Source organism: Dendrobates tinctorius, unplaced genomic scaffold (genome assembly GCF_039654945.1).
Source record: "Dendrobates tinctorius isolate UK_male_01 unplaced genomic scaffold, ASM3965494v1 ptg000205l, whole genome shotgun sequence".
Classification (NCBI taxonomy): Eukaryota; Metazoa; Chordata; class Amphibia; order Anura; family Dendrobatidae; genus Dendrobates; species Dendrobates tinctorius.
The window spans coordinates 12,305,307-12,323,170 of record NW_027361872.1 but is presented as its reverse complement, the minus strand read 5'-3'; the positions used below and the strand labels follow the sequence as shown (position 1 = coordinate 12,323,170).

The window sequence follows — 17,864 nt, the reverse complement described above, 5'->3', positions numbered from 1 at the left end:
CCTCAAGGGCTTCACAGAAGTTTATAATGCCCGGGCATGAAAATAAAATCGTATTTTTTCCCAATTTTTTATTTTTCTAAGTGTAACAGGAGAAATTGGACCCCAAAAGTTGTTTTGCACTTTGTCCTGAGTAGGCCGATACCCTATATGTGGGGGTAAAACACTGTTTGAGCGCATGGCAGAGCTTGGAAGGGAAGGAGCACCATTTGACTTTTTCAACGCAGAATTGGCTGGAATTGAGATCAGACGCCATGTTGCATTTGGAGAGCACCTGATGTGCCCAAACAGTGGAAACCCCCAATTCTAACTCCAACCCTAACCCCAACACACCCCTAACCCTAATCTCAGCCTTAACCCTAACGTTAAAATGGAAATACATTTTCTTTTAATTTTATTATTTTTCCCTAACTAAGGGGGTGATAACGGGGGGTTTGATTTACTATTTATGGCGGTTTTTATGTTTGGCAGCTGTCACACGCTAAAAGACGCTTTTTATTGTAAAAATAGTTTTTGCATCACCACATATTGAGAGCTATAATTTTTCCATATTTTGACCCACCGAGTCATGTGAGGTCTTATTTTTTGCGGGACGAGTTGGCGTTTTTATTGGTATCATTTTCGGGCACGTGACATCTTTTGATCGCTTTTTATTCCGATTTTTGGGACGCAGAATGAACAAAAACCAGCGTTTCATGAATTTCTTTTGGAGGGATGCGTTTACACCGTTCCACCTGCGGTAAAATTGATAAAGCGGCTTTATTCTTCAGGTCAGTATGGTTACAGCGATACCTCATTTAAGTCGCTTTTTCAAGTTTTGGCGCTTTTATGCAATAAAAACAATTTTTTATAAAAAAATAATTATTTTTGCATCGCTTTATTCTGCGAGCTATAACTATTTTTTTTGCTGATGCTGTATGGCGGCTCGTTTTTTGCGGGACAAGATGACGTTTTCAGCAGTACCATGGATATTTATATGCGTCTTTTTGATCGCGCTTTATTGCACTTTTTGTTTGGCGGTATGAAAACATTTTTTGCTTCGTTTTTTATTTTTAAGGGATGGAGCTAAAGGGGTTAATTAATGGGACAGTTTTATAGGGCGGGTCGCTACGGACGCAGCGATACCAAATGTGTACTTTAATTTTTTTTATTTATTTCCAAAAAATGAATTAGGGAATATTTTTTTTTTTTTTAATAAAAAAAAAAAAAAAAAAAAAGAAAGAAAAAGCTAAATAAATTTACACTTTTTTTTTTTTTTTAAACTTTATTGCAATGTCCCAGGTGGGACATCACTGTCCTTTTACAGATCGCTGATATGTCACATCACAGATCACTGTGACAGATCAGCGATCTGTCACAGGCATGGCACAAGGCTTCCTCCTTGCCTGCGCTTTGCAGGCACTGAGGAAGCCAGCTCCCTGCAGGCCCCAGAAGGTCCCCGCCGCCATCTTGCATTCGGGGACCTGCAGGGATGGAGCGCCCTACCTGCCGATGCTTCCCTTTAACCCCCAATACACCGTGATCGTGTTTGATCGCGGTGTGCAAGGGGTTAACGTGTCGGGGGCAGTCCGTGACCGCCCCTGACACATTGTGCTGGGTGTCAGCTGTGATAATCAGCTGACACCCGGCCGCGATCAGCGGCGCTCACCACGTAGGCGCCGCTGATCGCTGTGACGTACTATCCCGTCCCTGGGTATTAAGTCCCAGGGCACATGGACGGGATAGTACGTCACATGACAGAAAGGGGTTAAAGCAAAATAAGACGACCCTGCTCGTGAGAGCTTACAATCTACAATGAGGTTGGGGAGATACAAAGTACAGGTGTGTATTTACAGTGATGTATTTACAATGAAGGTCCCGCTATCTTGAGGGAGTGAGGGATGGATGGAGATAGTGAATGGGCTACACACACACTTACACATAGAATTACTTTGATTAGTGAGCGTGATAGGCCGCTCTGAACAAATGTGTTTTGAGGGAGCGCATGAAACTGTGCAAATTGTGGATAGTCCTGATTTCTTGGGGTAGAGCATTCCAGAGGATTGGCGCAGCGCGGGAGAAGTCTTGGAGTCGGGAGTGGGAGGTGCGGATTAGTGCAGAGGTTAGTCGAAAGTAGTTTGCAGAGCGCAGCGGTCGGTTAGGCCTCTTTCACACTTCAGTTTTTTGCATCAGTTCAAATCCGCCAAAAAGTCAGACAAGCGGATCCGTGCTTAACTGATGTGAACGGATGGCACAGGATAGGAGGGAGAGGGAGAGGGAGAGGGAGAGGGAGAGGGAGAGGGAGAGGGAGAGGGAGAGGGAGAGGGAGAGGGAGAGGGAGAGGGAGAGGGAGAGGGAGAGGGAGAGGGAGAGGGAGAGGGAGAGGGAGAGGGAGAGGGAGAGGGAGAGGGAGAGGGAGAGGGAGAGGGAGAGGGAGAGGGATTTTTTTTTTTTTTTTTGTCCGGCACCCAGAAAGAATGTCGGGTTAAAAGAGTGTCTGGAGGATCCGCCAGAGAAAAAAACGTTACAAGCTCCGTTTTGAAATCTTTGAGGATGGTGACGGACAGCAACTTTTGGCGGATCCTCAAAAAAAACGGATGCAACGGACAGCAATCCGTCACAATCCGCCATTAATGCAAGTCAATGGGGAAAAAAACGGATCCTCAAAAAAAATTGAGGATCCGTTTTTTTTCAAAACCTGGCGGATTGTGACTGATTGTAAAAAACTGAAGTGTGAAAGAGGCCTTAGGCAAAAATTAAGCTGCAAATCTCCACATGATGGGACACTCCTCATTGGATGCATTACATTCATAGAACTCAAGCAGTAGGAAATGTATGGTATACACGTCACACGGGGGTGGGGGGCCTGCACCACAACACGTCACGCGGGGGGCGCAGAATGCACATTCCAGGAGATGCTGTTGTATCTTACTATGGCAGGAGAGCAAATAGCATGATCACGCCGACCACAAAGTCCGTCCTGATGCTGGCACTGGCTCGCCTGAGGAATTAATCTTTCATTGCAGCATGCAGCGGTGAATGCTGCGGGCGCATGCTCGCAGAACAAGAAGAAATTAAAGGGCCGGTGGCCATCAAAACAATTGCTGTCCTGAGCACGGTGGTCCCTGGGAACCTGCAGGTTGGGGGCCGTAAATGGCCCGAGGGCTTAAGGTTCCCCACCCCTGCTGTGAACAGAAAGAAGGATCAGGTTAGGTGGCACTAGACACAAAACTCTCCAGGTTTATGAATAGAAATATAATCAGAGCCTCCTGACAGACCCCATCATCTGACTTCTCAATAACCCACTTCACATTCTTCTCTGCGCTCACATGATGGCTGATGAACATTAAAGTTAATTATTGACCGAGTAACTCGAGGTCAAGTGGAAACAGCCCGCAGTATAGCAACACACTGCAACACTGGGAGTGCTTGTTCTTTGTGCCATTGACATCATTAAAAGAAAAAAAAAAATTAAAAGGAGGTCGGAGGCACTTTTGCAGAGCTTTTTCAAGTGTTTTGAAAAACTGTTACGCCCTTTCTATTGGCCAGTGCCTTTCAAGAGCAATTTCCAAAAGTAGCCACTTGAAGTGACATGCACGCTTCCCCCCCCCCCCTGGAGGATTTTCATAAGCTGATGCTTTAAAAAAAAAAAAAATTATATATATATATATATATATATATATATATATATATATATATATATGTTTTTACAATAGAAACACATAGCAAGAGTTTCACTTTTTCTTTTTTTTAAGTGACTTTTCAGGAGTTTGAGCAAATGCAACGACGCACACTGAACAAACTGTTAGGCTAAGTGCCCACTTAGCAGAAATGCTGCGGAAATGTCTGCAGCATTTCCACAACTCCCTGCTGCGGGTAAAACGCATGTGGAATTCGCATGCGTTTTCCCGCAAACACTAGCGTTTTTAGCTTGCAGAATGCTAGCGCTTTTCCAAGTGATTTGAAGCATCGCTTGGAAATGTGATTGACAGGTTGGTCACACTTGTCAAGCATAGTGCTTGGCAAGTGTGACCAACTTTTTACTATTGATGCTGCCTTTGCGGCATCAGTAGTAAAAGATAGGATGATAAAAATAAAAAATAAATATTGTTATCCTCACCTTCGACGGCCCCCCGATCTCTTCAGCGGCGCTGCCCGTACGTTCCGTTCCCAGGGATGCTTTGCACGAAGGACCTTTGTGACGTCACGCTCGCGAGACAGCAACGTCATCTCAGGTCATTAGCGCAATGCATCCCTGGGAACGGAACGTACCGGCAGCGTGGCTGAGAGGCAGGAGGACTCCGGGGGCCATCAAAGGGTAAGTATGTCCCTATTTTTTTAAGTTAAAAATAGGATTAACTGGATTATGGTACCTAGGGGGCCTGGAGGAGAGTCTCCTCTCCTCCAGACCCTGGGTACCATCCGCACATGAAGTACTCACTTTACGCATGGTGGGCATATCCACATGCGTAAAGTGAGCGTTTTCAACGCAATCCTATGGGTGCGGAATTGCCGCGATTCTGCAGCAAGAATGGACATGCTGCAGATTTTACAGCTATGCGATTCCGCAGCGGGAAAATCCACAGCATGGGCACAGCAACTGCGGAATCTCATAGATTTGCATGGGGATGCGTTTAAGCGTTTCCACTGAGGGGGGAAGACACGGCGGAAACGCTTAAAAAACGCAACGTGACCACACAGCCTAATATTGTTCCTGGCAGTAAAGGTTGTGTTTAAAGAGGATGATGTGCTGCTCTTTTGGGCAGCACAGTGCTATAGAATACCACTGTAAGGCTATGTGCACACGATGCGGATCCTCCTGCGGATTTTACTAAATCCGCAGGTCAAATGACATGCATTTTTCCTGCGGATTTCTTCCTTTTTTTTTTTTGCAGTTTTACTGCGGTTTTCCACTGCAGTTTTCCACCTGCGGATTTGTAGAATGGAGCAGGTGGAAAACTGCAGCAAAACCGCACAAAAGAAGTGACATGCTGCTTTTTTTTTCCTGCAGAAAAATCCGCAGCATGTGCACAGCGGGTTTTTTTTTTTTTACACATAGGCTATAATGGTACTGTACATCACCTGCAGTTCTGCTGCAGATCCGCAGCGGCAAATCCGCAGTAGAAACCGCACCGTGTGCACAGAGTTTAATGGAGAATTTTTATAGCTACTTTTCTTAGTCCAGATCATAATTATAGTAAATCCACTTGTAACAGGGAGAGGAATACCCCATTTTGGAGTCTGCCTCAAATAGGCAGGTATGGGTGAAAATTATGTCCAACAGAGCTGCATTATTAGTGTCAGCACATTCAGACGTAGGCCCCGACAGCCACTTGAATTGAGGATAACACACAATTTTAAAAAACAATTTCAACAAAATTCTCATATGGAAGAAGAAAAAAAAAAAAAAAAAAAGACGAACAAACTTTTTGCAGGTGATGCGATTAGAAAGAAATAAATGCTACCATGTTCACCTACTGGTACCCACATGGATCCAGTGCCTGTGCAGAGTTAGGAAGCGATGATGCACCATTCCATCAGCTGCAGGACCACTGTGTGCAGTGAATGGTGGGGTGCAGCAGTCATAACTTGAGCACTGTGTCATCGGATATTTTAGTATCATGTTCTACTCAAAGTCATCTGCCACTCTAGTCAATCACAAGCTGCAGCGGTCCACCGGCTGATGAAAGTGACATCACAGCTTCACGTCTCTTCTCAGACCCCGAAGCAGCCGGCACTGGATCCCAGTAGGCGAGTAGGCCTGGGTTTGTTTTTTTAACACATCTCCCTTTCCTTGGGAAAAGTTTTATTTTGCCCAGACATCCCCTTGTAGCAGACATTTCCCATTTTTCACCAAATTGCTACGCTGCTTTGTGGTTTTTCAGCAGATTACACCATGTGCACTGAAAATTGCAAAGTCAGCACTAAGAATAAGTAGTAGGTCAATCTCTCTTTGCTTCATGGGAGAATCCTAGTCGCATATAGGATCAATTCTGCTACAAAAGACCACATCGAAACTGCAATGGAAGACAACCCCTAATCCCCCCACCCCCAGTTTATGGGATGCTTTCGACTTAAAGAGAAAAAAAAAATTATATATACACATATATACAAACACACACACACACACACACACACACACACACACACACACACACACACACACACACACACACAGCTCAAAAAAATAAAGGGAACACTTAAACAGAATATAACTCCAAGTAAATCAAACTTGTGTGAAATCAAACTATCCACGTAGGAAGCAACACTGATTGACAATCAATTTCACATGCTGCTGTGCAAATGGAATAGACAACAGATGGAAATTATTGGCAATTCTAAAGACACGCACAAGGAGTGGTTCTGCAGGTGTGGACCACATCTCAGTACCAATGCTTTCTGGCTGATGTTTTGGTCACTTTTGAATGTTGATTGTGCTTTCACACCCGTGGTAGCATGAGACAGACTCTACAACCCACACAAGTGGCTCAGGTAGTGCAGCTCATCCAGGATGGCACATCAATGCGAGCTGTAGCAAGGTGGTTTGCTGCGTCTGTTAGCGTAGTGTCCAGAGGCTGGAGGCGCTACTGGGAGACGGGCCAGTACACCAGGGGACGTTGAAGTGGCAGTAGGTGGCTAACAACCCAGCAGCAGGACCGCTATCTCCACTTTTCTGCAAGGAGGAACAGGAGGAGCACTGCCAGAGCCCTGCAAAATGACCTCCAGCAGGCCACAAATGTGCATGTGTCTGCACAAATAGTTAGAAATCAATTCCATGAGGATGGTCTGAGGGCCCGACGTCCACAGATGGGTGTTGTGCTCACAGCCCAACACCATGCAGGACGCTTGGCATTTGCCACAGAACACCAGGATTGGCAAATTCGCCACTGGCGCCCTGTGCTCTTCATAGATGAAAGCAGGTTCACACTGAGCACATGTGACAGATGTGACAGTCTGGAGACGCCATGGAGAGCGATCTGCTGCCTGCAACATCTTTCCGCATGACCGGTTTGGCAGTGGGTCAGTAATGGTGTGGGGTGGAATTTCTTTAAAGGGCCGCACAGCCCTCCAAGTGCTCGCCAGAGTTAGCCTGACTGCCACTAGGTACCGAGATGAGATCATCAGACTCCTTGTGAGACCATATGCTGCTGCGGTTGGCCCTGGGTTCCTCCTAATGCAGGACAATGCCAGACCTCATGTGGCTGGAGTGTGTCAGCAGTTCCTGCAAGATGAAGGAATTGAAGCTGTGGACTGGCCCGCCCATTCCCCAGACCTGAATCCGATTGAGCACATCTGGGACATCATGTCTCGCTCCATCCACCAACGTCACGTTGCACCACAGACTTCCAGGAGTTGGCAGATGTTTTAGTCCAGGTCTGGGAGATCCCTTAGGAGACCATCCGCCGCCTCATGATGAGCATGCCCAGGCGTTGTAGCAAGGTCATACAGGCAACGTGGAGGCCCCAAACACAATACTGAGCCTCATTTTGACTTGTTTTAAGAACATTACATTCCACTTAATTTTGTGTGTGACTCCAAATCCAGGCCTCCATTTGTTAATAAATTTGATTTCCATTGATGATGTTTGTGTGATTTTGTATGCGATGAGAATATTTAATTCATTCAGATCTAGGATGTGTTATTTGAGTGTTGCCTTTATTTTTTTGAGCAGTGTATATAACTTTTTAAAATCAAACTTTTATTTAAGCAACAAAAACTTTATAACAGTGCAAAAGTTAAATTACTAATACATTCCTTAAATCACTAATATTGATGAACAGAGCAACTGTTAATAAAAGTGAACTTCCCCTCCCATTAGAAAAAAAAAACAAAAAACACCTTAAATACATTGATGCATACATAAACTTCAATATATACCCCAAACTGTGTGTGAATAGAACTTTAAATGAAGCTACAAGTTGCTATTTTTTTTCCAGATACATAAAAGAACAATTGTTATCAGTGTTTTGGATCAGATTTTCATGGGGGGGGGGGGGGGGGAATTTTTACCATTCAGAAAAAAAAAAAAGTAAGGGTGTGTGGCGCACACGCTGCGGATTCTGCTGCTGTTCCGCAGCAGTTTTTGCTGCGGTGTACAGTACCATTATTCCCTATGGGAATAAAAAACCGCAGTGCAGACGGTGCGGATTTTTCTGCACGGTTTTCCTGCGGTTTTGAAACCGCAGAAAGAATTGACATGTCAATTCTTTCTGCGGATTCCACTGCGGTTTGCCATCTCCTCCATTGTGGAGATGAAAAACCGCAGGGCAAAACCGCAGAGCAATCCGCAGGTCTTTTGACCTGCATATTTACCTGCGGATTTTACAAAATCCGCGCGGCCAAATCCACACCCCAATCCGCAGCGTGTGCACGTAGCCTAAAGCTTCTCTAACAATACTAAAGTCAGTGCTATATACTTGTATGGGCGATTTGGATCTATCATAATTAAAAACCAGGGCTGTGGAGTCGGTATGCCAAACCTCAGACTCCGACTCCTCAATTTCCCTGACTCCACAGCACTGGTCACTACTGAGCAGGTGCATAAAGTGCAGCACAGATTCATCTCATCTATGACCCCACAGCACTGGTCACTACTGAACATGTACATAAAGTGCAGCACAGATTCATCTCATCTACAACCCCACAGCACTGGTCACTACTGAGCATGTACATAAAGTGCAGCACAGATTCATCTCATCTACAACCCCACAGCACTGGTCACTACTGAACATGTACATAAAGTGCAGCACAGATTCATCTCATCTACAACCCCACAGCACTGGTCACTACTGAGCATGTACATAAAGTGCAGCACAGATTCATCTCATCTATGACCCCACAGCACTGGTCACTACTGAGCATGTGTATAAAGTGCAGCACAGATTCATCTCATCTATGACCCCACAGCACTGGTCACTACTGAACATGTACATAAAGTACAGCACAGATTTATCTCATCTACGACTCCACAGCACTGGTCACTACTGAGCATGTGCATAAAGTACAGCACAGATTCATCTCATCTACGACTCCACAGCACTGGTCACTACTGAACATGTACATAAAGTACAGCACAGATTCATCTCATCTATGACTCCACAGCACTGGTCACTACTGAGCATGTGCATAAAGTACAGCACAGATTCATCTCATCTATGACCCCACAGCACTGGTCACTACTGAACATGTACATAAAGTACAGCACAGATTTATCTCATCTACGACTCCACAGCACTGGTCACTACTGAGCATGTGCATAAAGTACAGCACAGATTCATCTCATCTACGACTCCACAGCACTGGTCACTACTGAACATGTACATAAAGTACAGCACAGATTCATCTCATCTATGACTCCACAGCACTGGTCACTACTGAACATGTACATAAAGTACAGCACAGATTTATCTCATCTACGACTCCACAGCACTGGTCACTACTGAGCATGTGCATAAAGTACAGCACAGATTCATCTCATCTACGACTCCACAGCACTGGTCACTACTGAACATGTACATAATAATAATAATAATAATAATAATAATAATAATAATAATAATCTTTATTTATATAGCGCCAACATATTCCGCAGCGCTTTACAGTTTAACAGTTTCAAAACACAAGTCATAAGTAACAACGCTAGCAATACAATAATTAAAGCAAAATAAGACGAAATAAGACGACCCTGCTCGTGAGAGCGTACAATCTACAATGAGGTGAGGGAGATACAGAGTACAGGTGTGTATTTACAATGGTGTATTTACAATGAAGGTCCAGCCATCTTGCAGGAGTGAAGGATGGATGGAGATAGTGAATGGGCTACGCACGCACACTTACACAGAGAATGACTTTGATTAGTGAAAGTGATAGGCCGCTCTGAACAGGTGTGTTTTGAGGGAGCGCCTAAAACTATGCAAATTGTGGATAGTCCTGATTTCTTGGGGTAGAGCATTCCAGAGGATAGGAGCAGCACGGGAGAAGTCTTGGAGTCGGGAGTGGGAGGTACGGATTAGTGCAGAGGTTAGTCGAAAGTCGTTTGCAGAGCGCAGCGATCGGCTAGGCCGATAGACAGAAATGAGAGAAGAGATGTAAGGGGGTGCCGCACTGTGGAGAGCTTTGTGGGTGAGAACAAGTACTTTGAATTGGATCCTATAATGAATGGGCAGCCAATGTAAGGACTGGCGAAGAGCGGACGCGTCCAAGTACCGATTACCCAGATGGACGATCCTGGCTGCTGCATTGAGTATGGACTGGAGAGGGGATAGTCGAGTGACGGGGAGGCCAATTAATAGAGCGTTGCAGTAATCCAGGCGGGAGTGGATCAATGCAACAGTGAGGGTTTTTGTTGTTTCCATAGTGAGAAAAGGGCGGATTCTAGAGATGTTCTTTTAGGTGTAAGCGGCAAGAGCGGGCAAGGGATTGTATATGGGATGTAAAGGAGAGATTGGTGTCAAACATAACACCCAGACAGCGCACCTGCTGCCGGGGTGTTATTGTGGTACCACCCACGGAGAAGGAAATGTCAGATTTAGGGAGGTTAGTAGACGGCGGGAGCAGAAGAAGTTCAGTTTTGGAGAGGTTGAGTTTCAGATAGAGAGCGGACATGATATTGGAGACTGCGGACAGACAGTCACTGGCGTTCTGTAGTACAGCGGGGGTAAGGTCGGGGGAAGACGTGTATAGTTGTGTGTCATCAGCATAAAGATGGTACTGAAAGCCAAATCTGCTGATGGTCTGTCCAATTGGGGCCGTGTAGAGAGAGAAAAGAAGGGGGCCAAGGACTGAGCCCTGAGGTACCCCGACAGCAAGAGGAAGAGGAGATGACGTGGAGCCAGAGAACAAAACACTGAAGGAGCGGTCAGAGAGATAGGAAGAGAACCAGGAGAGTGCAGTGTCCTTAATGCCTAGTGACTGGAGCCTAGAGAGTAGGAGATGGTGGTCAACAGTATCGAAAGCTGCAGATAGGTCAAGAAGAATGAGCAGAGAGTGGTCACCGTTACGTTTTGCTGTCAGAAGGTCATTGGTCACTTTGATGAGTGCAGTTTCAGTCGAATGTAGGGGGCGGAAGCCGGACTGTGAAGGGTCTAGAAGGGAGTGAACGGAGAGGTAACGGGTAAGGCGGGAGTAAACTAGGCGTTCCAAAAGTTTAGAGATGAAGGGGAGATTGGAGACTGGTCTGTAGTTGTTTGTGCAGGATGGGTCGAGAGCAGGTTTCTTTAGTAGTGGAGTAACGATGGCGTGTTTGAAGGAGGATGGGAAAATGCCCGAGGAGAGGGAGAGATTAAAGATTGTAGTTAGGTGGGTTGTGACGACTGGAGAGAGAGACTGGAGGAGATGTGAGGGAATGGGGTCGGTAGTGCATGTAGTTGGACGAGAAGAAGAGAGGAGTCTGGAGACTTCTTCTTCTGTTATGGGATCAAATGTGGAGAGTGAGCCAGGGGAGATGTAGGAAGGGATGGGAGTCACAGCACTTGGTGGTTGGGAGCAGATTTCTTGACGGATATTATCTATTTTTTCTGTAAAGTGGGAGGCCAGGTCATCAGCACAAACGTCTGTGATAGGGGCTTGTGCTTTTGGCCTGAGGAGGGAGTGAAAAGTGTCAAAAAGTTTCTTGGGGTTGTTGGCTAGTGAGGAGATCAGGGTGGTGAAGTAGGTCTGTTTGGCAAGGTGAAGGGCAGCGTTATAGGTTCTTAACATAAATTTGAAGTGGATGAAGTCTTCTGGTGTGCGGGTTTTTCTCCATAGGCGTTCAGCACTCCTGGAGCATCGCTGGAGAAGTTGAGTTTGCGATGTGAGCCAGGGCTCTTTTACTCTGTGTTTGGAGGTTCTGAGGGTGAGGGGAGCTACTTGGTCAAGGGTGCTTCTAAGAGTGTCATTGTAGTGATGAACAGCCAGATTAGGACAGGAAAGAGAGGAGATTGGGGACAGAGATGAGTGTAGGGAATCTGAAAGTGTCTGAGGGTTAATAGCTTGTAGATTTCTGACTGTGTGGTAGGTAGGAATGAGCTGGGGTGGACGAGGATTTGTGAGCGTGAAGGAGAGAATGTTGTGGTCAGAGAGTGGAAGCGGTGAGATGTTTAGGTGGGAGATTGAACAGAGCCGGCAGAAGACCAGATCAAGGGTGTTACCGTCCTTATGTGTCTCAGAGGTTGAAAGCTGTGAGAGGCCTAGAGAGGTGGTTAGTGATAGAAGCTGGGATGCAGATGTGGAATTAGGGCTGTTAATGGGGATGTTGAAGTCTCCCAGGATGAGGGTTGGTAGTTCTGAGGACATGAAGTGTGGCAGCCAGGCTGAAAAGTGGTCAAGGAAGAGGGTGGGTGAGCCTGGGGGCCGGTATATGACCGCTACCCTGAGGGAGAGGGGACGGAAGAGCCTGATGGTGTGGACCTCAGGTACAGCACAGATTCATCTCATCTACAACTCCACAGCACTGGTCACTACTGAACATGTACATAAAGTACAGCACAGATTCATCTCATCTATGACTCCACAGCACTGGTCACTACTGAACATGTACATAAAGTACAGCACAGATTCATCTCAACTCCGACCCCACAGTACAGGTCACTACTGAGCATGTACATAAAGTGCAGCACAGATTCATCTCATCTATGACCCCACAGCACTGGTCACTACTGAACATGTACATAAAGTACAGCAGATTCATCTCATCTACGACTCCACAGTACTGGTCACTACTGAGCATGTGCATAAAGTGCAGCACAGATTCATCTCATCTACGTCCCCACAGCACTGGTCACTACTGAGCATGTGCATAAAGTGCAGCACAGATTCATCTCATCTATGACCCCACAGCACTGGTCACTACTGAGCATGTGCATAAAGTGCAGCACAGATTCATCTCATCTATGACCCCACAGCACTGGTCACTACTGAGCATGTGCATAAAGTGCAGCACAGATTCATCTCATCTACGTCCCCACAGCACTGGTCACTACTGAGCATGTACATAAAGTGCAGCACAGATTCATCTCATCTATGACCCCACAGCACTGGTCACTACGGAGCACAAACATGTGAACAGAGCCATGTACCCATTATAAGGTAGGAGAGAGGGGAACTGTTGGGAGCTGCTCATGCTGATAGATTTGTTGCTGTATTTAGAAACCATTGGGTGCCATACCTGCTGACAGAAGAAAAAACAAGGGTACTTTCCGGCACAACCGACTGGACATGCAGTTGGTTGTGACGGATACTCGCGCCTCCTCCCATTAGTCTATATTTCATTAGTGAACAGCAAGGACAGAACACGTGCGTGGAAGAGACATCTGAATGAGGCCCCTTATGACTTTCAGTGGTTATCACAGGCCGTTTCATCATTTCCTGCGGGGATGACTTGCCGGTAGTTATGCCCCAGACTACTGTTGCTTAGTAAATACAAGCAGCTCTCTCTATAAAACATGCTGGAAAATGTCTGTATGTGCCTGTGGAGCAGTCAGTCGGGGGCAGGCACAGTTCAGTAGATAGCAGCAGCAGCGTGCAATATTGAGATTTTCACCTTGGCAAGTGAAAAACGAAAAAACATTTCGCACCTATACGATTAGCAATAATGTGTTCCCCACAATTACTTAACACTATGAAATTACCGCAGGTAAATAACAGTGCCCGAGCTCAATAGATGCCACCCTATTGTGATAGCAACCTGCTGTAAACATTAATTCAAGAGACACCCGCTCAGCCCCCGGAGAGCAACTCCAAGGAGACATCCATTAGCAAAACACATCGCCAATGTAATCTTACAGCCACATCCAGAAGTGGAGAGTGATATTCCAAGAACCTCTGAACTTACCATTGGATTTTGGAAATGGATAACGCAATTACAGATTAAAAAAAACAAAAAACAAAACAACTGTTTTTGGCCCATATCACATGCATTTTAATATTTTGCACTAAATACATCCATGAAATGTGAACCTGTGAGATCTGGCAGTAAAAATGACAAAAATGTAAAGATCAAAAAATTGCATTCCCATATCGCACAGGAAAATCCTTAAAGGGGTTTTCCAACTATCAAAGTACATTTTAACCAATAGATCTTGGAATAATAATTTCAACAACTGGTTTTAAAAAAAAATGTTCCTGTGCGGAGATAATCTTATACATGTACCCCTACTGTGTAATGGCTGTGTCTGACCATACAGGTATGTATATTCTTTTGCATCCTCCCCTGCCCAGGAGCTGTGGTAGGATCAGACACAGCCATTACACAGTACGGGCACATTTATAAGATTTTCTCAGCACAGGAACATTTTATTTTTAAAAACACATCCAATTGTGGAAATTATTCTTCAAAGATCTATTGATTAAAATTATGGTAAACTTTATTTGTGGGAAAACCACTTTAAAGCAACGATTTCTCACAGAGGAAATACTCTTTCAGCACAACAGTGCGCATAGGTTAAGAGACACTTTACGTAAAGGACACCGACTCGTCTCTAATGCCCAACGATCGTCAGTCTGTGCCCAAAAAACGGACCTATTCAACAGGAAAAAGCAAAGTTTGATCCAAGTGAGAAACTCCTAAATTAACCCCTTCTGCTAGACCTCCACGTGTAGAACCTTCCACACGGTATTAAACTTGTGGTTGCCACAACAATGTTTCCTTGATTCCCTTCCAAAGAAAAAAAACACTCACTAGTTATGAAGCAGACACCTATATGTGCTCCGACACGCACAACCGGTGGAACAGCCGTCTCTCCCCTCCTTCCCGCTACCCAATAGATTTCAGACTCGCCAGCAGTAAACAAAGATGCAGCAGAGCCCAGCCTGTTATGCAGTTACTGCACCATCATGGTTTTACATAGGACTGCAGGTTGGGAGCACAACAAGCAATAGGGCTCTATAGCAAAACGTGCTGCACATCACTGCTACGCTGGGCCCATAGGCACTATGCCATCTACTTTGGAGAGATACTACAGGTGTCACTTGCTTATCCAAAAATCAAAGAGAAAAAGTCAGTTCTGCTACATCTGTGTCGAGCGTGAGGATGGAACGTTACAACAGGCCTGGCCACGGCTGAATATATTTTTAGGTTGTTGCTTTACTATATACAGAATCAGATGTACCGAGACCAGGGCGTAGTATATACCACCGTGCAGCGGCTCCAGATCCACCCATAGAGGACGCAGGCCCAGGATCTGTAATGCTGGGGTATACGCTGAGCAGAGGGAGCAGAAAGACCATCCATACTCATAAGGGGGCAGGTTCATCCGTCATCACAGTACACAGGACAGTGCTTCCATGGTGCATATACAAGGCTCCTGATAGAGGACTAGGATCCATTTAGGCTGGATTCTGACGTATGTATGGCCACATAAGCAAACATGCTGACGGTTTCCATATCGGCCTTCAGTCGGTGTCATAAAGCTGGCTATAAGGATCCATGCGCTCTCCGTGTGTGCACAAAGGCCAATCATGCGCTCATCTGAGCCAGCCCTAGGCACAATAAGTGACAGAGTGGCGTAAAGCTAGACAACATTTGTGGCTTTTTCAGAGCCTAGTCTTGAAAAGGATGAGCAAGTTGTCCTCCATTGTTCATGGAGATAAGGGGGAAGACACAGGGTGTCTCTTTTCATGAAGCAGGTCCAGAAAGAGCCTTTTGATCAGCTGGCACTTCATGGATGAGGGCGTAATGGGTGGATAGACCATTCCAAAAGCCAGTGTGACAAGTAGACCGGCAGGAAAAACTTCCATAGACCTCAAACGCCACAAAAAAGGAGGAACAATTGAGGAGCTCGGTAGGCTTGGAAATGAGGGAGGAAAAAGGAGTGTGGGGTGTTGTGAGGGGGCTTCCTCCATAACCTGAATTCACCACCACTTGGTCCATCACCCTATGTATGGGCACATTGCGCTTACGGAAAGGCATGATCTCTGCCGTTCCAATGGGAGGGTCCCTCAATACCACAACCGCCTTATGAAAGACGCAGCAGCTTTCAAGAGCTCATTATACATAAAATATAAAAGTCAATGGGGACAGATTGTGGGCTCCTACCCCCAAAAGTCCACACTCTGAAGTTGTTGATTTAACATGTATGCAAAAAAAACAAAAGTAAATAAAAACGGACCGTTGTTCACCGGTTATCTGGATCAGATTAATATCAGTTCTTCTTGTGTGCAATAAACGGAAGAAAAATCAGTGGGGAGCACAGAAAAGCGAGGAGACACAGGTACAGAGCTGTATGGGTGATCTGTGACTAGGAGCAAAAACAGATGCGTCTTTTTGGGACTATAATATATATATACACACACACATACATCATGCTGTAAAAAACAGAACACAAACATGAACGTTGGAATTAAACTGGACTATCCACCTACGAGCAGTGGCGTAATCTGAAGCTCTGGGACCCCAATACCAAATCTCTAACAGGACCCCCAAATATCACAGACCTTCAACAGTATTCTTCTCTTATGGAAGCTTTTGGATCCCCCCTAAGCACTAGACTACCCCCTACAGTTACACCCCCACCTATGATACGATTGTCATATCTCCTGGTGAGAATGTCCAGAGAGTAAATAGTTATCTTTTGCCTAATTAAGTAAAAATAAACAAAAAAACAAAACACAGGGGAACTTCAGTGATCAGAGCCCCTACATTCACAGGAGGAGGGGGGGTCCTTCCAATCAGCCCCATCTCCGTGCAGGGTCTCCTCCGCTCTGCCCCTGTACACAGCCCTCCTGCCAAACACTGCAGAGTCCACACCTCAGCAATTAAAGGGTTACCCAGCGCCTGAGCCCCGGAGGGGAATCCAGGGAAGGACCCCACATCCGGGCGGCTGGGAAGTAATAGAGTCTGCTCCACCTGCATGTGCCCGCGGCGCTCGCTGCTGCATCACGGGGAGGACCCGACACCCTGTTGCCGCTGGAGCAGTTGCAGCGCGGGGCGCACACATACCTTGGGCGGGCCGGCTCCTGTGCAGTGAGTGTTGCCAGGGTCTGATCATCCTCTCTGCTGCCTCATCTCCCCGCAGCCACCTAAAGAGGGTGAAGCCCGAGGTCCAGTCCGCAGCTCCCCGTCCGAGCGCGCAGCAGCCAGTGCCGTCCACAGATTGCACCGCACAGCGAGACTCGGCGAGTCACTCACAGCCGGGGGGCGGAGCGCTGAGCTTTACTCCATCCTTATTGGACAGCCAACGAGACATGGGCGGTGTCATACAGTGAGTGACGTCTCTCTGAGAAAACATTGCAGCCCCGCCCCTCCGCTTACTGACACGCTTCACAGGCAGAAGGAATGGGTGCGCCGTTGTGCGCAGCAGCCAATGGGAAAGTACACGAGAATGAAAGCTGCGTTCTGATTGGCTGAAGAATGAACCCGCTAGGTTTTATGACTGCAGTGTGCTCCTGGGCAGGGACAGATTGCATTACATGTCAACTTCGCATGTGTCTCATTTTTTGGCAGGAATAACTTTCAATGAGTGATTTATTGATTCTTAATAAATCCAATTTGCATTTTTTTTAAACTTCTCTTTTTCATAACTTTCTGTTTCTTACAGCAATATGGTTTTCCACATGGTTTCACCAGATTCATCAAATACCACCTTTTAAAAAGTTGCAAAAAATTCACTCAAATGTGCACCTGTCCCCCCCCCCACCTTACAACCTGGAGTGATTTTAATTTGGAGCACAATTTTTTTAACTCCTTAACCACCTTGTGTTTTTTCATTTTCGCTCCCCTCCTTCCCAGAGCCATAACTTTTATTTTTCTGTCAATATGGCCATGTGAGGGCTTGTTTGTATTTTTGAACAACACCATTGGTTTTACCATATTATGTACTGGAAAATGGGAAAAAAAATTCCAAGTGCGGTTTAATTTGAAAAAAAAATGCAATCCCACAATTGTGTGTTTTTTTGTTTTTTTTTAACCATGT

The 17,864-nt window shown here is 45.8% G+C and overlaps 1 protein-coding gene across 1 annotated transcript in view; it reads right to left on the bottom strand.

Moving 5' to 3' along the window:
- B3GNT2 (UDP-GlcNAc:betaGal beta-1,3-N-acetylglucosaminyltransferase 2) overlaps nt 1-17,078 on the bottom strand; it is a 52,867-nt gene extending 35,789 nt beyond the window's left edge. Inside the window, exon 1 of the mRNA XM_073554039.1 lies at nt 16,892-17,078. The gene's annotated coding sequence lies outside the window, so the exon portion shown is untranslated. The remainder of the gene's footprint in view (nt 1-16,891) is intronic.
- Nucleotides 17,079-17,864: the final 786 nt, after the last annotated feature.